Here is a 25073-nt window from a genome sequence, read left to right as displayed (position 1 = left end):
GCAATTTTGCCATCCTTCATTAATCTTACCTTCCAAATACAAACTGTGTTCTACTATAAACCACAAAATGGCCTCATTAACCCAGTTCATCTGCATGTTTACAAGTACCTTCATATAATCAGCAATCTTCTCTAATAAATTAAACTTTCTTCAATTTCCCTGGACTGCCAACTGAGTCATTTCTGAAAGCATGCTACTGAAATCATGAGTTTATTGTGTTTCGTGAAATCAATATAAAGATTTAATTACAACACCTGAGTTTATTTTAAAATCAGTTAGGTTGCTATTCCATTTCACCTTAAAAATTATAAGGCTTCAGAGATTAGATTCAGTGTTAAAGAAGACTGAAAAACTGCCATATGAATTTATTACCAATTAAGAAATAACAACTTACCCCCACATACAAAACAAGAAATGCAGCATAATTCTAGAAAACACATGTTTAGTTGAGTGTATTCATTTTGTTGCTATTGTGTGGCTTCAAATCAACTTTAATTCATTCAGAGATGGTTTGCTATTACCCTCCTTAAAGGCTGACAGGGTCTGCCTTGCCCAAGGCCACCCACTCAGTTTCGGGCCTGCCTGGATGCAGAGTCTAACTTTGGTCTCTTGGTGTCGTCGCCTAGTTCTGAAAGTATTAATTTGGGGTTTGCGAAAAATAGCACTTCCTTACTTTCAGATACAATAATCAGGAACTAAAAGGTCTAAATATCCTAAAGATATCAGGTCCCATTTGATCTTGAAAACTAGCACTTGGTTAGCACTTGGATGAGAGACCATCAACAAATATGAGTTGATATGGGCTACATTTCAGAAAAAGTAACTGAGAAAAGTACACCTGAGCTTTCCTTACCTAAGAAAACCCAATGAAATTCGTGGGATTGCCATACATCCACACATATACAATCAGGAACTTGGAAGTTAGTGTTTTATTTAAACAAAGTGCTTCAGGGGTGGCATCATCTTGAATCTCATCATCATTGAGCAGAAACACTATGTGACAAAATTTGAAAAAAATATTTGTTCCTGATTTGAAAGTGTTATTTCCTGTTTAATTGTGCAGTACTTACTTTGAAAGTAGTTTTTCTACTCCAGAAACTTTGTTTTTGTGGCTGCCACAAATTATGTTGAATTGGTTGAGACTCGATGAGATAGTCATTGAAAAACGATAGCAAAATGTGCTGCAGGTTGTCCCACAAAAATAAAGTTTTTGCAATTTAATAAACTTTTTCTATGTTTTTATGATAGAACCAATTAGGAAATGACATGTTGCATGATTTTGCTATGGGCCAAAACTAACAAAATGAAGTTCAACAGTGACAAATGCAAGATACTTCACTTCGGCAGAAAAAATGGAAATCAAAGATACAGAATGGGGGACGCCTGGCTTGACAGCAGTGTGTGCGAAAAAGACCTTAGAGTCCTCGTGGACAACAAGTTAAACATGAGCCAACAATGTGATGCGGCAGCTAAAAAAGCCAATGGGATTCTGGCCTGCATCAATAGGGGAATAGCGTCTAGATCCAGGGAAGTCATGCTCCCCCTCTATTCTGCCTTGGTCAGACCACACCTGGAATACTGTGTCCAATTTTGGGCACCACAGTTGAAGGGAGATGTTGACAAGCTGGAAAGCGTCCAGAGGAGGGCGACTAAAATGATTAAGGGTCTGGAGAACAAGCCCTATGAGGAGCGGCTTAAAGAGCTGGGCATGTTTAGCCTGCAGAAGAGAAGGCTGAGAGGAGACATGATAGCCATGTACAAATACGTGAAGGGAAGTCATAGGGAGGAGGGAGCAAGATTGTTTTCTGCTGCCCTGCAGACTAGGACACGGAACAATGGCTTCAAACTACAGGAAAGGAGATTCCACCTGAACATCAGGAAGAACTTCCTCACTGTGAGAGCTGTTTGACAGTGGAACTCTCTCCCCGGGGCCGTGGTGGAGGCTCCTTCTTTGGAGGCTTTTAAGCAGAGGCTGGATGGCCATCTGTCGGGGGTGCTTTGAATGCAATTTACTGCTTCTTAGCAGGGAGTTGGACTGGATGGCCCATGTGGTCTCTTCCAACTCTACTATTCTATGATTCTATGATTCTATGGTGTCAGTGGAGGCAACAAAGAGTTGTGATAATTGCTTCTAGAATAAGGAGAGCATATTAAATGGCTTTAAGGGCATCTTAAATTGAATACAATTTTAATCTACAGCACCAAGCTTAAAGAGTTAGTTCACAGCATTATAGTTCTGAAAGTATGGGAGTTGTTAGGGCATTGGATCCCATATGGGCATTGGACCCTATGTGTACAATCATGTGATACGGACCCAGTTCTGCTCTGGATATGGAAGGATAGTCGAAAACTGATGCTAAAATTGGTGATATAATGAAATCCTATACTGAACTAGTATTTGAAAGCTTTTACCACTGAGAGGAACATCACCCCTCCATTAGTATGCAAATTCACCTACAGTGGCAATTATTAGCCATGTTTATGGGAAATAGCATTAGATGCCCTTTTTAAAGTCTGGCCCAAACCTTTTTTATTTCATAGGAAGATAATTGAAGGAAAGTTTCAACATTTTCTTTTTGTTTGAGAGTCATTTGTGCTGTAGTGAATTAAATCCTAGATTATGCACAGAGTCTGGATCTAGGACTAGCTCCATAAACTAGGATTTGCTCTCAAGGAGACCAAGGTTTGAAACCACTCACTGTCATAGATATTTACTGGGTAACTGAAGGCAAGTCACTCTCTCTAAGCTTCAGAGGAAGGCAATTACAAAACCCCTTCGAACAAATCTTGCCAAGAAAACCCAAGGACAGAATTGCCTTAGAATAGCCATAAGGACCTGAAGGCACACAATGACGATAACAAAGGGGTGTGTTATTATTTAAACTCATGGGATGATAACTTTAAACATGTGCATATTCATTCATATGCACAAACGATTTCAACCTCAAAGGTCAGGAGCAATTCAGCACTCATTGAAAAGGAAAAGCAAGGACATCAAAATGTTTTTTTTAAATTGATGTCTGTCTTGAACACCAACCCTTAAGTCAATCTGTTTATTTGTACATTCTTATCACTAGCTGTCTACATTGTTTCTTCTGGTAGTAAAAGAAAGCCATCAAAATACCTTACAAGTTAAACAGGAAAGAAAGGGGCGAAGGTGTTAACAGATCGCACAAGGATGTTCAGTGAGTATAATTGTTAAGCAGGGCATGGACTGCTCTGTTTCACAAATAGAAGTATTAATGTATATAGAAGTGTTGTTTAAAAAAGAGTGAAAAAAATCACAGATTTTCATTTATTTTTCAGTATTAATAAAGTAACAAAACTACTTAACATCAATTCCTGTGTACTCCAGCAAACCAGAAAGGAGATAATTTCAAATCCAGAGTTATGTGACAAGTCACTTCCAAATACACCTTCAGGACTCTGAAGCTGATTTGGTATCCTGGAACAAATAGCCTTTGTTCATCTTACGCTATCTCACAGAGTTCTGGTGGGTCTAACACACATTTGGGGGTTTCCAAGATGGAAGACAAATATAGAAATATTCAACATCCGACATGCCATCTGACTTTAGAAAGATAAATACAAAAATCAGGATAGGGTTATGCACACCTAGTTAAACTAAGTGGTTAAAAGGTTGTATTAACTTAAGTAGAGCATAGAACTCTACAGCCCTATTAGTTCTTACCTTTCCTAAGATATGTCAAATAACTTTGGTGTATGTGGCACATGAATATAAATACAATTCCATATTAAATTTTGGACCAAGCAGAATAATGCAGTATCTGGAATCCATTTTGAACATGTTCATACAGGATGATATCACAAGCATCTTAAAATGTTCAACATATGGTAATGGTTTTCTACATTCCTCACCCAGGGTGCATGAAACTTTACAGAATCCCAATAATTTTAGTAAAAGAACTAAAAGGGAGATTTAGAAGCTAGATTAAGAAAGTCCTGAATGTGAACATCCATTAACTTTTAATTTATATCAACCCTGCAAGATCATTAACGAAATGCACTAAAGATGAAATAAGAGTTTTACACTTCAAATGTTTGAAAATAATGCTCAACTGCTGTAGAAATGTAGACAAAGCACTCACAATTACACATTATAATGGCAATTCTCTTTCAGCAAACGCTTGCATATCGCATAAACATTGAGGAATTGGTATAAGGACTAAGTGAACAGATGAAACTACTAAGATAGTGGCTTATTTTCCTTCTAGTACTTTGTCATGCTGAGAAAGACATTTATTCAGAGTGAATTGGAATGTTGCCTCCTCTGTGCATTTCTGCATGATGTACATGTTGAGAAGTCATTCGTCTTCCCTTCTTTAACACTCTGGTACTGTGAACAGTTCATCAGATTTCATTTTCAACTTTGACACTACTTACTATAACTCAAATGCCTCTGGGAAACTAAGTCATATTTCAGCGAAGAGAAAGAGGGAGGGTAGCTCAGGTGTTTCTTGTATCAAGATCTTGTCATCCTATGACTTCAACTGTTCAGGTATTGCCTTCCATACTTAGCATTTTAGCAGCTAACTCCTAATAACACTGTCTTCTTAATCTTTCTTCTTTGTGTGTGTGGACTGGGTAGATCTGAAAAGCAGTGTTGTTACTGATTAACAGGAGGAATCCTTACTTACAAGTCACTGAAACCAGGGCTAACCTTAGATTCAAGAAAATGGATGAGCAGATGAGCTCCCTCTATCAGCTCCAGGTCCATGCGGGACATGAGAGAAGGGAAGAGTGATAAAAGATGTGTCATTTCCCAAACATTGCAACAGGAATCCTAGTAGTGATTTATGCTGTCATAATACAGAATTAAAAACCACCTTGGACCCCATACTAGGAGAAAGGCAATATATAAATTTTAAAAGCATAAATAAAAAATAAATACAGTACTTTCTTCGATGTTGTACAAATAGAGAGCCAGTACCTCCTTGTACAAGATCAGAAAGTTCTCAGAAATCTTGTATGCCACTGCCCTTTCCACTACAACAAAATTATTAGATTATATTCTACCCCTTGATGATGTTATGGAAGGAAGGGAAGCTATAAATGTTTTAATATATTATGTATTCACACTTTCACACAGCATGATAATGTGCTTAAAATAATAAAAGCAATCCATTTATAATAATAAAGTGCTAATTTTGTTCCAAATTACAAAAATGGCTCTTTAATTTTGATCTATACAACACAACCTTGTATAGTACGTTGCCAAAAATGGTGGTAAAACAATAATAGGCTCCATCTCAAAAGTCTGTGCAATATAATTTAGGGAGGGAAAAGAAAATTGTTAATTCACATGCAAAATGATCAATCCAAGGTATTACAGACAGAATTAGTCACTCAATATACCTTTTGCCCAACTTAAAAACTAGGCTACTCTTACACTAAATTCATCCAACTACAGTAACTACTTACCCTATTTTACATTTGTCAGGCTCATTAAAATATTAAATACACTGTCCCCCTTGAATGGCATTTTCTCCAACTTTCTTTGACATAAATCACCCTTCAAAAGTTCTCTAGCATATCAGTGAAATATTCAGTAACCTTCACATGGAAAGTGAAGGCTGTGTTCTTATCAGAGAAATATCAGAACATCATATACAAGAGGTGACTGGATATATGCTGTATTGATTATGAGATAGGATCACTGGTTTTTATTACCTTTCAAGGAGTGAAAAAGAAAAAAAGAACAGAAAAGCAAGGTGGTACTCGATTAGAACTAGGAACATGTGCTCTGAATATGAAACGCTTGTTAATAGGCGATACCCCTCGCCACAATAATTTGTATCAGATTAAGCATAACTGAATTTTTTGAAACAACGACACAGACGAAGTTCATATTATTTTCCAACCAGAATTTGAGAGGGTTACTTTCTTTAGTACAGGGATTCCAGCATAACAAAATAAGTTCTGCAATTTATGTTCAGATTTTCATAAGATACCTAAATAGGACTTCCACAGCATGTTCCAAATTATGCCACAAAAGCCACTCAGAACAAAACCAGGAAGGCCTCTTACATTTCATTATTGTGAATACCTTTTTGAAAAGGAGTGAGAGGAACATTATTTTTAAAGGGAGTAATTTGAAGTGCTTGGCCATTCATTTTCAATCTTCTCATACTTATTGTTTGCCTATAAATGAAGGATTAGCATACTAATGACCTCATCATACGTGGCAAATTTTGGCGGCAACTCCATTTCTGCCATAACTTTGCCACGGAGCCTGCTAGCTGCCACTACATGTGGAAGAAGTACTTCTGGGGTAGTTCTGGGACAAAACTGTGGTGGAACCAGAGTCGCTGCCGAAAAAAGCTACCGGCAGCAACATGGGAGGCTTCCCGTGTTGCATTGCCCTCAATGGAGCAAGCCAGCCAGCAGATGCTTCCTACCATGAGGGAGGGAAGAAGTCAGAACGGTGTGAGGCGTGGGGCAATAGGTTCCCAGGCCTCCTGGGCGGGTGCTGCCAGGATTCTTGTGATCTGCGGTGATTCCGGAGGCGTGTGTGACAAAGCAGTGAGAATAGAAGACCTACAAAGGGACCATTTCCTTGCCATGAAGACTGGTACTTCATTAATTTTTTAAAAGACAATTATCAATGGCTGACTTGGTGAAGAAAAATCAAAATGTACTATCAAACTGTTATATTTATTATTTAAATACAGCAGTTAGAAAAATGCTGTAGTATTCCTTTTTCAAAAAAAGAAAAGAATGGAGTATTATAGGTAACAATAAGAAGCCCAATACTGGTAGCATAACTTCTCTATAATATACAAGAGACTCGCAATGCTTAGATCCAGGACATCTTCTGTCGTCATGATGTGTAGGCAATTGGTTCCCATGAGGCCTTTTATATCTATGCTAGTGACAAGGGGGCTTCTCTTTGCCCAGGTTTTCATAGTAGTAGGAAAAGCTACTGGAGGAGAAAAAGAAAGATCCTTGATTTTGTGGACTGGCTGGGAAAAAGAGGCTTATCTTCCTTGTCTCTAGAGACTTGCCAGAGAAGAGATAAAGGCAGGGTAATCTGTACTTTTCCTGGCTCCAAAGGAAAAGTTGATATTTCCTCCCTGGAAGGAAAAAGATTATCAGAACTTAGCTATGGCTCCTATCATACCTGTCCATTAAAACTATGTACTTGAGATTAGGGATGCTGTTATTAATTACTCCACAGAACAATTCCTATGATAAGTCATGGCGATGATTGTGACACTTTTTGCTTTATAAAAAAGTGTGAGAGAAGTGAAACACTCATCTTAGAAGATAACAGAGCCTAATAATAAACTACACAAAAGAGAAGAAAGGGTGATGGTCAGCCCACTGCCAATCATACAAGGCCATGTTTTTAATGGCCTTGTATCCCAGTTTGCAGGAGCCCTGGTGGCGAAGATGTGTTAAAGCACTGAGCTGCTGAACTTACAGACAGAAAGGTCCCAGGTTCAAATCCCGGGAGCGGAGTGAGCGCCCACTGTTGCTCCAGCTTCTGCCAACCTAGCAGTTCGAAAACATGCCAATGTGAGTAGATGACCTTGGAGGTGTTTACGGACAACGCCGGCTCTTCGGCTTAGAAATGGACCAACCCCCAGAGTCAGACATGACTGGACTTAACATCAGGGGAAACCTTTACCTTTACTATCCCAGTTTGCTTCCAACACTGGAGTGCACCGTGACTAACAACACAAAATATGTCCAACACCCTTGGGATAGGCTAAAAGTCAGTGAAAGTGAAAACATGCACATATGTTTTGTTAACATTAGTGGCAGACATGAAATATTAAACTGACCACTGTTTGAATATTCTTTATCCGGAAAACTGAAATCTGAAATGTTCCAAAATACAAAACATAGCCGCATTACTGGCTGAAATATTGGCACCTTTGCTTTTTGATCATTCAGAGTTCACAAACTTTGTTTCATACACAAAATTATTTTTAAAAATTGGCATATAGAGTATATCGAGTATATAGGTAATCAGAGTTGGACAATCTTATCTTAGATTACAGTTTTAACATTCAGAATTGGCATAAATCTACGTTTGGGTTACGCATATAAAGTATATATGAAAAAATACATTTTGTGCTTAGATGTGGCCCCATATCCAAGATATCACACTGTGTTTATGCAAATATTCAAAAACTTCTTAAAAAAATCCAAACCACTTCTTGTCACAAGCATTATGGATAAGGGATACTCCACATATTTTATTTTAGCTATGGTGCTTTAGAGTGGCTTCTGGGCATTTGGGATGGGGGGAAGGGAGCCTCCTTCCATCTCCACTCCCTCTTCCATAACCATACACAGGTCAACCCCATTAAGCGTTTTTAAAAAAAATATTGTATTCAGTTTCAGGATGAAGTACGAGGGACTCAAGGCAGCTTACAAATCTGGCAAGATTACACATCAACCAGTTCATTTTAAGTATAAAAGGAAGATAGTGTGGAAGAACATGTTGTTGATGGTTTTATTTATACTAAATTGTTTTAAAGCAATCCTTTAAAAGATTAGTTTTGAAATTGGTTTGTTTTACAATTATGGTTTGAAACAGGTTTGTTTTACAGTTATGATTTGAAATGGGTTGGATTTAGTTATGATTTTACATACCGTTTTGAACTAGGTTGTGAACTCCCTTGGGTCACCGATTGGGAGAAAAACAGGAAATTGATCTTATAAATAAATAAAATAATACCAAGATCATAAAAGCCATTATGGCATGCAAGTGTCTAGCAGGGCAATTATTGGCATTATTGTCAAAAATGTTGAGATTTCCTGGCCTTTTCAAAAGATCAATGCTAAAGTAGGTCTGGACAACTCAGGCCCCCCAAGCATCATTGGTTGAAGTTACTAACATCCCTCACCAGGTTTGATGGAAGTTGCAGTTCCATATATACTTGTGTATAGCTGAGTTTTTTAGCCTCTTTTGAGGGCTGGAAAAGCCCCTTGTCTTATTTTCAAGTGAGAGTCCGGGTCAGCTTATATTTGGGTTGGCTTATAATCGAGTATATGGATAATCAGAGTTGGACAGTCTTATCTTAGATTACAGTTTTAATATTCTGAATATTAAATATTCAAAACCATTTAACCTACCAATGCCTCAATTAATGTAATTTTATTGGTATCTATTTTTATTTTTTAAATTTATCAGTAGCTGCTGCATTTTCCACCCTCGTCTTATACTCGAGTCAATAAGTTTTCCCAGTTTTTTGTGGTAAAATTAGGTGTCTCGGCATATATTTGGGTTGGCTTATACTTGAGTATATACAATATATTCTGGCTAGGTTTGATAGTACAGTAGAGTCTCACTTATCCAACATAAATGGGCTGGCAGAATGTTGGATAAGCGAATATGTTGGATAATGAGGAGGGATTAAGGAAAAGCCTATTAAACATCAAGTTAGATTATGATTTTACAAATGAAGCACCAAAACATCATGTTAGACAACAAATTTGACAGAAAAAATAGTTCAATACGCAGTAATGCTATGTAGTAATTATTGTATTTACGAATTTAGCACCAAAATATCACGATGTATTGAAAACATTGACTACAAAAATGCGTTGGGTAATCCAGAACATTGGATAAGTGAATGTTGGATAAGTGAGACTCTACTGTAATTGTAATCTAACAACATCTGCATGGCCAGAGATCTGAATCCCTGGCTTAAATCTTAGTACACACAAATAATCAATCAGCTTGGAATGCAATGAATCAATAATACTGAACTTTAATAGCATTGCACATCTGCAGTAGCCATATTTCTAGATGCATAATAAGTTTGAGCATAAGAACATTTTCCTGTTCCTAATTTGCTCCATCTGCTCCAACCTATTTTATCCTGTTAGGTTAGAACATGTAGTCTGTTATTAATATCTCTATATTTTCCCACATTAATGCACTTATTTCCACCAAGTTTTACAAGTCATAGACCAGAGAACTAGCAAGCAAGCATGAGCCAATTTCTAAATGTCCTGTTTCTGTTCAAAATCAATATGAATGAACATGAAAAATAAGATAGAAAACTGCAATTATATGGCAGGTGCAGATGTTATTATGTGCAAATGTTTCTACAGTTGCCAAGCAATGTGTGGAAATGGCTATTTAATTTCTTTGAGTTACAATTTTTAAAAACAAAGGTGGATGGTGGGGATGGGAAGTAAGATCATAAAGTGTTCATGCCATTTTCATTGTTTGGTGTTGTTGCTCATCACACAAACATTCACACACAATGGGAAACAAACCAAAATAAAAAATGTAACTGTCAAACCACAATTACAGATGTGAGAGTTTATGTTGCATGCAATAGCTTTGTCAGTTTGGACCTTAGTACAGGAGTCTAAAATGAGAAGACAATGTACTGTGGTGGAAATTAGAACATGGCAGGCTCCTGAGGCAATCTGCTCAAGTCCCTGAAAACAGATCCTAATTTGACTGTTCCACACCTGAAATATCCAAGGCAGATTTGGAAAACGTCATCATAAGAAGTCCTTGTGGCAGGCATGCCCCTATAAAATATAATTATTTTGTTGTTTCCAATGCTAAGGGTGAAACTCACTGCTAAAGAAAATAATGCAGCATGTAGCATTACTGCATGGCAGATGTACCAGCAGAATCATCTATCACACACCTTTGCTATCATGTAGGATTGAGAAGTCGCAGAGTCCACATAAAACCTATATCACACCATGGTGGATTGTTGCACAGACCACTATATTGTATATCACAATGACATAAGTAATAACCATTCTGAAGGACTGTATCTTCTGATGCACCGAATTCAAAATTCAGGGGAAGAAAGTATTAATCCCTGCAGAATTTGCAGCACTTTGTTTTTCTGTAGACAAATGTATCTTAGTAGCCTAACCCAATGTCAACTCCCAACCCAAATACAGCCATTTAATCAATGTGACTGACCAAAGTAGCGACTTACCATAAAATAATTGAGTCTGGTGGTCTACTCTAGTATGATTAGGCAAGGGATCTAATCCCTACAGATGTAGTCAGATTGCAAATGGCAATAGGTCTTGTTAGCACAGTCAGAGATGAAGCATGCTGCAACTTAAAGTTCCACAACTTCAGGGGCACAGGGATGCATTATTTCCCCTGATTTTTAGAGGTTTATTTTTAATTCATATCCTAAATGCCACTTTAAAAAAACAATTTAGACTCAAGAAATTGTTATGTGTTCCTCTTATTGCCTTAACCATGGGAAGAATGCTCCTTAGCTACAGATAGGAGCAGATATTGTGTCATTCCCAGTGCAACATATGGCTAATGCCTGACTAACAGGTCAAGTCTGGAGCCTTACAGCTTCTAGATGGCTGTATAAATCCAGAAACATGTTGAGGACAACTGCAGCCTTGCTCTGTTGTTACATCTAAACATTTAAATATTTCAAAAAATGGAGGGGAGAAAATAGGGGGGTGCATATATATATTTGCCTTCAGTTTGCCTGTCGACTTATAATTTCTCAGGATTTACTTATGCAAGGAATATTCAGAGGTGGTTTTGTCAATTCCTTCCTCTGAAACACAGCCTTTAGAATCTGGTATTTTATTGATAGTCTCCCATCAACCAACCAGGGTTGATCCCTGCTTCCAAAATCCAAAAGAAAAATCAGAAAGGGAAAGGGAAAGGGTTAAATCAGAGGGTCCACAGGAGAACTGCTAGCACCAGTGTTAGCAGTACCACTGTAGTTATGACTTAGAGATGGAAAACACATTCAAAACCTAGAGAAGCACTGTGTTCTACATGATGTTACTTGTGTAATTAATTACCATTTTGAGTATTTAAATGAGATTCAAAGCAGCCTCATGTAATTCAAAATATTATGTTTTACAAGTGTTTTTTAAAAAAGCATGTCACAATTGAATAAATAATCACATTATGATAAAAGGAAGGCTCATAAACAAAACTAATGATAGTTTTGAAGTGAGGCAATGTAAGTGAAAATTTCTATTCAACCAAACACCTAGAGCAGGAAAAGAAACAGCCAGATTTCTTATAGACTACTCACAATGAAGTTTCATATGAAACTACTTCCCTTTTCTGCTTACCCATGTATTCTAGGTCCAACATCTGAAATGTACCTCATTCATCAAAGAGCCAAAGACATTTCTGGCTGCATCCACATAGTCTTAGCACTTGCACTTGAATCATGGTTACAGCAAGTAAGCACAAACTGTGGCACATATTAGATTTAGTTTTCCCATATTATGAGATGGCTATAACTTGTGTTCTGCTTCAGGGAAACAGATCAGGTTGCAGCAGGGGAGCGTGCTTGAGCTGTGGAAACAAACTTTGTTTCAAATTTTCCCATTCTTTCGGGCTATTAAATTGAAGATATAAGCTGAACCCTACGTTCTCCCCAATAAATTCCAACTATATGCCAAGAGTGTTTCCACTGAAATGAAATCAACTGTACTCCTTTAGAGGTTTCTGCCACCACCACCCCTTATTCCCAAAGCCGACTTGCCAGAAACAGCACATCATACGTGGGAGTGGCACGGCCTAAGAGGCACGTGGGATCCCATTCCCAAGTGTGCCAGCAAGGTCTGCCAGGTCTCCACTGCTTGCATTGGAGGCCATTCGTGCAAATGAATACTTCTGCAGATTGCTGGTTTTATCTTTTCACATTCCATTGGAAGTACAAAACTAACACATTCCATCATGGGAATAAATACAGAACAGCTGTCCAGTCTTTCTTGCCTTTTATCCTTAGCATAAAACAAATTTACCTGACCAAATATTACTCTTAAAAAAAAACCCATTACTCTACATTGTTAATAGAGCAACCTAGCATCCTATCAATTTTGATCATTAAATCACAGACATAAAGCTTTGGAATTTGTATTTTCAGACTGAGCCAACTGAAGTTACTTTATAGTTTTATATGCTGTTATCAGTAAGGTTATTAGTGGTTTGGACTGTAACATAGAATTGCACTCTCAGTAGCGTAGGGAAGCAAAACTATAGCCCTCCAAGTCTTGTTGGACTGCAACTTCCATGAGAACTAAACCTCTTGAGGCTGAGGGATCATGGGAGCAGTAGTCCAGGAACAGTGGGGAGCAAATGAAGCTGGATGACAGTTTCTTCCATTCTATTTTATTTAATGTTGAGAATTTGCATGTGTTTTGATTTTTGTATCAAACTGTTTATGAACCAAGTCTGGGGAAGGCTTTCTAAACCATCTTTTAAATGCTGTTTATGATTTGTGTCTGCTTCCAGATTACAGAACTACTCTGCCTCGTTCAGATATTTTACTGGCAGACCAATTGTCATCACCCTCTACTTTGAGCGTTCCTATGTTTTCTCACCACTACATCAATTTTACTTTTTTTAGTTAAAAAGAATACAAAGAATGAGAAAACAACACTAGAGGGCTACATTATCTATTGGACAACAGCCCTAGGATCTCGATGAAAGCTGCTTTAGTTGTATATCAGAGGTTCCAAAATGAAAGTCCTGATGAGGGATTTCATAATCACTAGACCTATGCAGAAATTGTCTACACTAAAATCCTCCATATTTCTTGTGGGCAGAATAATCTGAATGACCATTTCATCAAAATGGGAAGAGAAATTATCCAAGAGTTTCATAGGGCAAAGAAGGGGCTTGCCATTCCCAAAAGTGGCGCCACAAGTTCTTTCTCCCTGCTCCCCAATATTTTTTGCTTTCTTTGTTGCTGTTTGGTTGCTGCAAGTGACGTAGCGCTTTATTGTATTTTCTGCAAAATCCTGAGCCCAGCATTGCTTTGGCACCAGGTGGAAGTGCAAGAACAGCAACCATTACCAAATAAAATGGAGAACATTGTGTGCTGGTGGTGTTGGGGATAGTCTGCAAACTTGCTTCCTCTCTCTAGCAGTGAGGCTAGCAAATAAACCCCCACAATTTTTAGAAATCGACTAGAAAAATATTTTAATGAAAATACAGCACTAGCTTGTTCAGCTCCCTTGTTCCCTGAGTGTGATTGTCAGAGTTCAGTCAGGGATAGCTGATTCATTTTAACCACAAGCTTCTGAATGCCTGAATCCAAACTGAAGACTTGACAAAACAGAAATGTATTTATCTATGAAGATACATGGAATGCAGTTTTTTGCATCACTAAAACAACAGCACTCTTAATCACACTGTAAATATGAGGCATAATTTTGAAACATGATGTAAACCCCAGTTTTTGTTGGACAACATTTTCCTAGGTTTATATCCAGGTCTGTTGACTAGAAATGCACCTTGAATTACCAGTGCCAACACATGGACGAAAAGCTACAAAAATCTAAGAACAAATTAATCCTTAGATCCATATTTTCTGGTGTTGACATACTTGTGATAATTATTCTGGACTTTTTTAATGACTAAGATATTAATCACAAAAACAGCAAGAATGCCAGTGGAAACAGCAAGAATGCCAGTAGAGCTGAAATGGGAGAAAGTTCTTCCCTCAAATGATAGTGAAACTAAGAATCAACCCAGCTTTGTTTCTTGCTTTTAAAAAAAGGTTAAGTACTCTGTTGCTATGCCACTCAAATATGTAAATACCGTGAGTCTTTTTTTAAAAAAAGCTCATTTAAAACTATCATCAGGAAACTTCCTTCCTTCCAAAGCAAAACCACCCACTAAACAATCTTCCATTTTAAAACTATTCACATAATTCACTCTCTGCTGCAGGGAGCACAAATCCTTAAAAAGAAATACACCACCTCCAAAAAAATAAGTGAAAGAGCTTTCTGCTATAAAGAAAGGATAACTCTGAGCTGATGATGGAATATCATGTCATTGTTGATCATTCAAGCCTATCATAGCACTGAAAACAACATCACAGTTAATTTGAAGGGGGAAAAAACCATCTCTCTCTCTCTCTCTAAAATGTTAAAGGCATAAGATAAAACAGTGCTCACAAGTTATGGTGCCCTCTGCTGGTTTTTTTAAAAAAGTTTTTTTTTTCCAAAAAAGAATCTTCTGCTTGTCATGTCTTGGTTGTTGTATGTCTTTATATTGTTATGCATGCATGCATCATCATCACCACTATCACCAACACCACCATCATGTCCACTATTTATGCACTAAAAAGGCACACATATGGATAGCTAGGGTGGATGTATGTTTGGAATTGTTAGGCTTCAGGCAGGATTAAGTCTTTCAGAGAAAAAGCTGCACTGGTTCCAAAAAACTTTGGCTTGACTTCTATTGGTGGCCCCAACCTGAGAAAAGCCACTGAATCAATGGGATTTACATGAGTGTTGACTCACATTCAACACTTGACTCAACAGGACTACTCTGGTTGGGATACCCAATAAGATTCATTACTTGAGAATACAAAAATTACCAAATTTCCAATTGCACAAGGTGGGGGTCATTCATGCTCTTCCATACACTACAACTCTGAAGGTTGTGGAAGAGGTTTGGACATGGCAGGCAAGTTACAGGTAGAAAGCCTGTCACTGTGTATTTTCTAGAAGAATGGAATTTTGCTCATGTACAGCAAAATTCAACCCTATGATTAATGCTTCAACAGTGAAAAAGGAACCATTGGTTAATGCAAAGTTATCTCAAAAGTGAAAGCAAACATGCAGGAATTACATGGCATTATAACTGGATCTATGAGAGACAGTGTGGTATAGCAGTTGTGTTGGACTATGAAAGTCCACTGAGGGCATTTCAAGACAGGCCCTATATCCCAGGATCTGATCCCAGATCTTCTGTTTATCCCAGATTATCTGGCAGTATGGACTTATATAATCCAGTTTAAAGCAGAAAACCTGGGATCAGATCCTGGGATATAAGGCCCATCTAGAAAGACCCTGAGTGGCTTTGGAAAAGGCATACCTTCTGAGAGGCAAGGACAAACCCCCTTTGAACAAATCTTGCCAAGAAAACTCCATTATGCCTTGGGGTGGCTATACATTGGAAACAGCCTGAAGGCAAACTACAATGATTGGATCTTACAAATGGTAAGCATATAGTATATTATTCATCTGGCAAAATGAATGGCTTAAGATTAATTGTTTCACCAAAGCACTGATACATTGCTTTAGCTAATCTTACAATCTTTTTAACATATAAAAATGATTCTTACCTGAAGTGTGATCTTTCATAGCCTTCCTGCCCACTATTATGCAGAACACAAAACTGAATTATTAATTGTTCAGAACATCTGCAACAAAGCGTCCGTCATGGCAATTTCCATTTGAGTCAAATTCAGAAATATAATATTTCTTTCACTGCAACAGTTCTAATGTATTGTCTTTGGTATCTATGGAGACTGGCAGAAACTAAGGTCCAGGCATCCAAATGTACTGTCATTCAAGTGTAAAATGATATTTTTCTACCACCCACTCTGTTAAATTAAGAGTCCAATATGAATTTAACTAACATATCTTTGGAAAAACAAACTTGACCCTATGAAATATTAACCAAAGTTTTCATAATTATTTCAATTATGGGAAATTCTAATCAGTCAATGATGACAGTTTATAGTACAGGATACAACACAACTAAAATTCTATTATATGATGGTAGATGTTCCCCAAAATGTGATTAACAATTGTGGCTTCATTTATATTATGAATTTGGAAGCAAGCAAACACATCGAAGAAACCTGACCAGGCAAGCTTTCAAATTCATGAAAATATTTATTATAATAATGTAATTATACTAAGTCCTATTAGGATGATGCACATTTGAACCATAATGAGGTAAGGTTACTTATAGTAAGAGAAAAATGAACATCACCAAAAGGAAAAAAAAAGTGTTTAGTGGAATAGAACGGTGTAACATTTGAACAACCAAAATTTGCTATTTCAACCCAGCCAATTCTCCTATTCTCATAGACTGCACATTTCAGATAAATAGATGCTGTTTACACCTGCTTCCACCACCCAAATCCCTTTCTGAATAAATAGAATGAATACTCTAAAAATGTTGGAGTTGGCAGACAACATGTATATATGCAATTTGTTCTTACATTTCATTCTGATGAGATATTCCTTTTGAGAAGCTATACAAGATGGATTTTAAAACAGGAAAACACTGGGAATTCCATGACAGATACTGGTGCTGTTTGCACAAGTCCTCAAATCTCGCTTGTTCCATTAGGACCTGATTTTCATACACAATCACACAGGTTTTTCTTCTCCCATGATAGAGTACAGCTTAACTAACTTTGGATTTTCACAGTGATTCAGTTGGGATAGTGTGGGGAGGGGCATCCTATGCATTGTGTACTAAGAGTTCCTTCAACCAAGCTTCTCCAAGTTAATAGGCCAGTGATGGTTGGCTGGAGAAATGTCAGAACTTCACCCCACAGTCTCAACAAAACTGGAAGTAATATCGATCCTCATGTGGACCCACTTGGCCAATTTGTCACATCTCTTTTCTGGTTCCTAGCCAGGATCTTGTGACATTCCAATACTCTCTTCACCATTCATATGGTTAACCACTCAGCTCAATATTAGGAAACATCTTCCTCTCTGTTCTTGTTTCCCAGCAACCATTGTTAAAACTGAACTTGTCACCTCATCACCATACCCACATGTTTTGCATTTCTACAGCTGTTCACACACAAAGACTGTCTATAAAGGTGTGTTCCTAGGTGTCTCATTTCATGCATCAGAGGACGTAGTCTACAAGTGTTCATGCTATCAACTTCATTCTCTCGGGTAGCTTCTATGGTGCTATAAGATCACTTTGCATACAGAAAGACACCATATCTCTTCTGGTTCTGGGAATTGCCCTAAATATGGCTGATGCACTCTGTGACTCACCACCAAGTTTTTGTAGTAGTTTTTTGGGGGGCATGAGTGGTATGCTTTTTGGACATTTTTGGTAAAAATGTAGACGAGAATCTGCAAGAGTCTCTAGTGGACCTTCAAGAGTTGTAAAATGCCTGCCACCACCATACCAACCTTCCCCATCTTTGTGGTAAGCGGACCAGGATATACATGAGTAGTGGTCACCATTTTTCCTTCCCTGCAATTGGCAGGGTTAATTCTGTGGGATTATCTAATAAATATATGCACAAGAACACACATACATAAACACACAGACACTTAATAATAAATACCTTATAGCAACACTCTCTCAGGTTCAAGTTAGCTCTTTTAAACAACCTAGTACCATTTGGACACTAGTTTAGGGTTCTGAGATCACGAGGCAGACCAGAGAAACCAGGAATGACTGCAAAGGCCTAAAGAGGCAAGGTTCTGTCACAATTTAAAGTTATGATTCAGTTTAGATCCTGGGTTTCACCCAACACTTGTGTGGCAGTGGCTACACTGGGGACATAATCCAACAGATAAATTTTACTCATATTGTGCAATTTAGGGATAGCACAAGCAATTAATTCTGCACTAATTTTCTTTTGAATGTAGACCCGGAACTAACTCATTCTTCTTTCTCCTCATTCTGAGTGCCATGTTCTTTTGTTTTGTTTTGTTCTGTTGTTTCCAACTTATGACTAACCTACTATAGAGTTTTCTTGAAAAGATAGTGTCCAAAGATTTGCCTTTACCTGAGTGTGAGAGAATATGACTTTGCCCAAGATCCATGAGTGGGTTTCTATGACTGGGGATTCAAAGGCTATGCTTCAGAGGTATGGTCCAATGCTCAAACCACTACACCTCCAACATTTCATAGAAAACTGGGAAACATGAGGTCAAGCAACATCAGAGTGTGGCCAAGAGGGGGAAGGTTATTGATGAGGAACAATACATAAGCTAGGAGACACTGCAACATTTTATTTTTGCCTGAGCTTATTGGAAGGAGCAATTTTTGTTCCTCCTTTCCACATCTTTCTGCTGACTTGTGTGCAAACTACTTCTGCACTTTGAACTAAGTTTTCAGCAATTCATGTAAGCTGAGGGCAAATCAGAAAACTGTGAGGAGAAATTGAAACATTTCAAAAGTTTCACAACAGAATCATAGAATCATAGAGTTGGAAAAGACCTCACAGGCCATCCACTCCAACCCCTTGTAAGAAACAGGAAAATCACATTCAAAGCACCCCCAACAGATGGCCATCCAGCCTCTGCTTAAAAGCCTCCAAAGAAGGAGTCTCCACCACTGTCTGGGGGAGAGAGTTCCACTGCCGAACAGCTCTCACAGTGAGGAAGTTCTTCCTGATGTTCAGGTGGAATCTCCTTTCCTGTAATTTGAAGCCATTGTTCCGCGTCCTAGTTTCCAGGGCAGCAGAAAACAAGCTTGCTCCCTCTTCCCTATGACTTCCCTTCACATATTTGTACATGGCTATCATGTCTCCTCTCAGCCTTCTCTTCTGCAAGCTAAACATACCCAGCTCTTTAAGCCGCTCCTCATAGGGCTTGTTCTCCAGACCCTTGATCGTTTTAGTTGCCCTCCTCTGGACGCTTTCCAGCTTGTCAACATCTCCCTTCAATTGTGGTGCCCAGAATTGGACACAGTATTCCAGGTGTGGTCTGACCAAGGCAGAATAGAGGGGTAGCATGACTTCCCTAGATCTAGATGCTATACCCCTATTTATGCAAGCCAGAATCCCATTGGCATTTTTCGCCGCTGCATCACATTGTTGGCTCATGTTTAACTTGTTGTCCACGAGGATTCCAAGGTCTTTTTTTCACGTACTGCTGTTGAGCCAGGCGTCCCCCATCTTTGCATTTCATTTTTTCTACCGAAGTGAAGTATCTTGCATTTGTCCCTGTTGAACTTCATTTTGTTAGTTTCAGCCCATCTCTCTAATCTGTCAAGATCATTTTGAATTCTACTCCTGTCTTCTGGGGTACTTCCTGGCAAATTAGAACAGAGGTTATGATCTTCCTTTTTTGTTTGTTTTTTCTTAGTATGAAAGGTTCAAAATTAAAGATGATTTTTATTGATTAGTTGCTTGTAGTAAGTGATCCCTAAAATGTGCATGGTGCCACATTAAGAGCAAGGGCCACTATGTCTTGGCTTGAAAATAATGTGGCCAAACTTTAAAATGCCAGTTTCAGCAATCAAATAAGGGCAAAAATTACTGGGGATCTGATTGCAGGTTTGAGACATTTCAGTCTGTGTATTAGATATATAACCAGGAAATTCTTTCATAAAAGAAAATATAGTGTTGAAGGATTATTTTCTTATTACATTTTGTTTCAATTTAAAATATGACACTTTATACCTGTCAGTGTTCCTATCACACTGTATTTAAGTGACAAAATCCTGAGCTGATTTTCTCAGGGTACTACAAGTAAGTGATCTAGTATCAGGTATTAAACAAGATAAGGAGAAATTTATCTTTATTAAATTATATAGGAGAGGATCAGCTATTTAAATCCCCTGTCGCTCATTATTAGTCCTCAGATGACAGATTCATTCCAGAGCACAAAGGGAAATATATTACCCCAAAACAGGATATGAAATTTGGTCCCAGTAGAGCATTTTCTGTTAAGCAAATTTGCTATCTAATCTTTTAACTGTCTCCCCTACCGTCTTGCCCAAGACGTTTCTATGATCTTTAAATCCACCCTCTACAACAGCACTGCAATTTTGGGCCAAGTGTCACTACAACTCTGATGAAGGATGAATCCCACTGAAAACTGGGGAGGGGGTGGAAGTGGGAATTGAAGGGCCACAGCTGTAATCAAGCCACTGATGAAGACAATATGCATTGCATTCCCTTATGGGAAATGGATTGAAAGAGTAAGGATATAGCAAGTTTTTGTGATGATAGAAGTATTACTGGCCACTATTTTTTTTAATAAAAAGAGCACCACCAGCTGGGTTGAATTAGATCAACAAACAATAACTCAGCAGAGTTAAAGGCAGTGTTTAACTGGCAAAGCATACAATATGACATTTTTAATAGGAGTTATAATTTCAGATAAGGATGAAATACCGCATAGCCAGAGAGTCCATATCAGTTGGATGATCACCACTAGTGATGACGGCCAACACTTTCAGCTTCATGGAAAACCAGGTTAAGAGTGCCTGAGAAAGATTAATGCTTCTTTGGCATTAAATGAAAAAAACATGGCTACAGTGGCCTTATAAACTGCAATGAGACAAAAATGCAGCTGCAAGACTGTTAAGTAGAAGTGAGCAAATTATTGCTTCCCAGTTAATTTCACAAGTCAAAATGGCATTCAAAGCCCTCCACACAGAGGGACAATTGGCTTTCACATGCCTCTCCTATCTTAGATAACAGACAGAAAATTACACAGAAGTGGTGACATTTCAAATGAAGAACATGTTGAATTGGTTTACCTGGTGTCCTCTTTGATGCCATTTTTGGTACAAAGCAATATCTTTTTACATTGGGGGTGTGTGTTTGGGTCTCTGGGAGAATTGGGGGGGGGGGTGCTGTGGCCATAAGAACAACTACAAAAATCCTTTCTCGCTGGTTTTATTATCCTCCGGTCTTACCATGTGAGCAAACAAGTGAGCAACTGCATGAAGGAATACACATGTGCTCACCTCCACCCATCCATCCCTTTTCTTTTATTTTTCTGCCCACACAAATGAGAGAATGCATATGTGCATCCTCACACCTCATATTTTCTCATCCCCTTCCCGCTATCCACATGAGTGAGTAAATGAATGCACGTGTGAATCTTTTCTCCTTCCTGCATCCCATCCCCTTTCTCTTATATGCAAGTGAGTGAATGCAAGAGGGAACACAAGCATTGCCAAGCCCAGCCACATGGCCAGTTTGATATTCTCCCAGAAACCAAAGATCTGATTGCTTTACTATACCTGACTTAATTGAACACCACCCAAGATGGATACTAGTGTTATTGATGGTCTTTTATAAAATGGTGTAGGGCAGCAGCAGAAGTGGCAACAAATAATCCACACAAAATTAAATCTGCGAAATGTGGTGAGATGATTATAGTTAGTTTTGGATTTTTAAAAAATCTGACAGCTGTTGACTTGTTCTTTTTTGTGGCATTAAACTCAGCCCCCTTTCTTCCTCTTCCTCTTCTGCTTTGCTTCCTCCTTGTACTCCTACTCCTCCACCATCACCACCTCTTCTCCTCCTCCTCGCCTCTGGAACCAAATTTTCAGTCTAAGAAACAATGATCAGGAAGACATTTACCTGATGTATACCTTAAGTGGTATTAAACAGTCATATGGAGAACTAGTGTATTGATACATTTTGTCAGTGGTACACATCAAGAATAACAGAATCTACCAGTCTGTCTTGGGGAAATTCCTCCAGTAGACTACAATGGACAGAAGAAGAATGCGTATGCAACATACTGACTGCCAGCTATACCTAAGCCTGAAAAAAATATATCAGAACTAGCAGAACCAATTATAAATAACATCTAGCAACTGCTTTAAAGGGTGAGGTGGTAGTTCATAAAACAGCATACATCTTTTGGCCTCCTTTTATTTTGTGCTTAACCTCTGCACTGCCTTCTTAGGATTTCTCTGCTGAAGTTGCTTTGTACTTTTTAATCTGATACTCTCAAAAGTGTAATTGGCTTGCTTTTTACCAAGGGAGTGCACTGTGAATATTAAATTTAGGGTAACAATACTCAAGGGCATGTCTCTTTGTTTCTTCAGCTGGAACTCTTTTAATGTGAGTGTTTTTTAACTGAAACTTTAAATAGAAACCTCCAATTTCTCTACAACTCAGCTTCCACGGGGCCTTTTATAGGACATAACTCACAGGTTCAGAAGGGCTGGGCAGGACAGTTTCTTTTTATGGGAGGTCTGTGTGGTCTTGAACAGGATTAGGTTCCTTCTCTGTCATTCCTCATGAACAGCTTAAACTTTTGGTATTTTTCAAAACATAGTATGTTTTCCAGTTTGCTATTACTGTGTTGCCCAAGTTACAAGTACGACATATGCTGTACTTTCAAAACCAAGGATTTGCTTTGTTAAACAAAAAGCAACTTGGGCCTGCTTTCTCATAATTGCCATTTAGTCTAGCTAACCATGAACCACAATAACATGGTGACCATTACAAGTTCTTAAGAGTAAGCTACTAAAAATAAAACCACAACATAATTCTTGCATAATTTCTATCTTGTTTTATTGGATTAAACACCCTTTGTCTGTAACTTAATATGGCAAAGACGGATTTTTTGTATTTCATCCAATGCGTTCTCAATGTTGTACACATTACTTTTACTGTTAATAATTTCCCTCTACACTGTGTGATGGATGCAGATAGTCTAGGTTTTTATTTTTGTACTCTTTGCTTCTTTTACTTCCCCCTTTATGTTACCAGAATTGGATTTTTCTTGTTCGTTATTTTGTAAAGGATGTAGTTCATACTTTAGTTATTTTTCATCCTAACTCCTGCAATTTTATTTTGATCTGTCTTCTTTGATTACATCTCATCTGTTTTGTTTTTCTTCAATGTTCATCCAAAGTCATTTTATTTGGCCCACCACTTCAAATCATGTTAATGCATTTTAAGACTCTTCATTGGCTTCCTATCTTTCTCAAGAGTCAATGCAAGCATCTTGTCCTAACATTTCAAGCCTGATCTAATTTGGCTCCTTAGTTTAGTCATTTGCTATTTCTGCCCTATTCATAGTCTTCATTTTTCAGATTTCTTACTCAAAACAAATGATTTCTTCCTCTCTAGCTTAATTGTTTTTTCTCTCTTGCTGCTCCATATTCTTGGCATCCTCTTCCTGAGTACTTATGCACTGCTTCTTTGATGACTGTTTTAAATCTCAGTTTAAAATTTTGTTTCCTAAAGCCTCTGGAGTTTCAATTTAATGTTGTCCTTATAATGTTGTATATCCAGAGTTTGTGATCCTGCATTAATCCCTTCCTCCCCTCATATTACTTTTTTATTGGATTGCATGCTGTTATAAGGGATGTGTTTTTATTGTCCTATTTTTTGTAACAGCATGTACACTGATGATACTCAGACCTACTTTAAACCAACAAACCAAAGCTACTGATTTAAAATTTGTAGAAAAGCAAGATTACCAATTCAGACCTTTTACAGCTTTTGGATGTTCAGCAAAATAAATTTCGCAAACTCTGATACTTCTGAAAACATAAGAGTGTGCTTATTCTTATTAGGGCGTTAGCCCATATAGATCAGTATTTTCTACATTAGCTGGCAATAACTCTCCTCTGTGGTACAGAATCAAGAAAAAAATCCTTTCACTGTAGATGTCGAAAATGGTGACAATCTTCACATATATGGTGGATCAGTGATTTATATCCTGTTTGCTTTGTTCATGCCATTTATCTCTAGCTTTGAACACAGAAATCGAAATCTGATAAATGCAAATTGCTTAAATCCATTTACTAGACCCAATAGAGCAGACTCATTGCATCAATTGGATCTGTTTAAGTGGTGACTTACATCCAGCAACCGATGAAAAGCATCTACCTCAGTCAGCAATTTTACTGCTAATCCTGTTGTTGGCTTCTATTTCTTTTTATATGTTGTTTTGTTCTGCAATTGTGTAAACAGCTTTATTTTGTTTTACTGTGGGCAATACATTTTCTAAAACAAAAAAGCTGCCACCAGTGCTAAATAAATTGAAACTCCAAGGTTGGCAGTAATTCTGCCCCCAGTACAACAAAATATTGGCTACCTCTAGAGTCTATCCCATGAAGAATACTAGGTAACTGAAAAAGGTAAACAAGCCCATACCAACAAAAGTTGTTGTGGTTTGGCAAAAAGGCTTACATCCAACTAAAAAATGTAAACTTCATGGAGAAACTATTATTTATGAGGATCCAATTATGCCGAGGATTTTGTACAGATATATCAATGTTATGTTCCTATCCTGGGAAGGACAACTAGACAACCACACGCAATCCACAAAGAATTAATATGTGTGTATCTGACATACTTATCTAAAGATCTGTTAGAAAAGGAAATCAAATCAACTACATACAAACCTCAAGGAACCAAATAAATCTGATTTGTAAAATAAATGTATGAGGAGCATGTTTGCTATCTTATCAGTTGCGGGAAATGGATACCAGCTGTTGGAGAATGTGCGGCAGAGCGATGGGGAGGTTATGAACACTGCACTCGGATAAAACATTTTGCAAAGGGCAGAGAAGCTAACCACTGAGCCACTTCACTTCAGAGCATATTTCTATTAAATGACAAGAT

At 37.9% G+C, this 25073-nt stretch overlaps 1 protein-coding gene across 2 annotated transcripts in view; it reads right to left on the bottom strand.

The window, feature by feature from the left end:
- slit3 (slit guidance ligand 3) overlaps positions 1–25073 on the bottom strand; it is a 558157-nt gene that overhangs the window by 306377 nt on the left and 226707 nt on the right. Inside the window, exon 1 of one of the 2 annotated variants that reach the window (XM_062970476.1) lies at positions 16095–16189. The exons of the other annotated variant lie outside the window; for it this stretch is intronic. The gene's annotated coding sequence lies outside the window, so the exon portion shown is untranslated. Of the gene's footprint in view, positions 1–16094; positions 16190–25073 lie in introns of those variants that run through there. 2 annotated transcript variants of the gene reach the window in all.

This window comes from Anolis carolinensis, chromosome 2, assembly GCF_035594765.1.
Source record: "Anolis carolinensis isolate JA03-04 chromosome 2, rAnoCar3.1.pri, whole genome shotgun sequence".
Taxonomy (NCBI): domain Eukaryota; kingdom Metazoa; phylum Chordata; class Lepidosauria; order Squamata; family Dactyloidae; genus Anolis; species Anolis carolinensis.
This window is presented reverse-complemented; position numbering and strand designations above follow the sequence as displayed.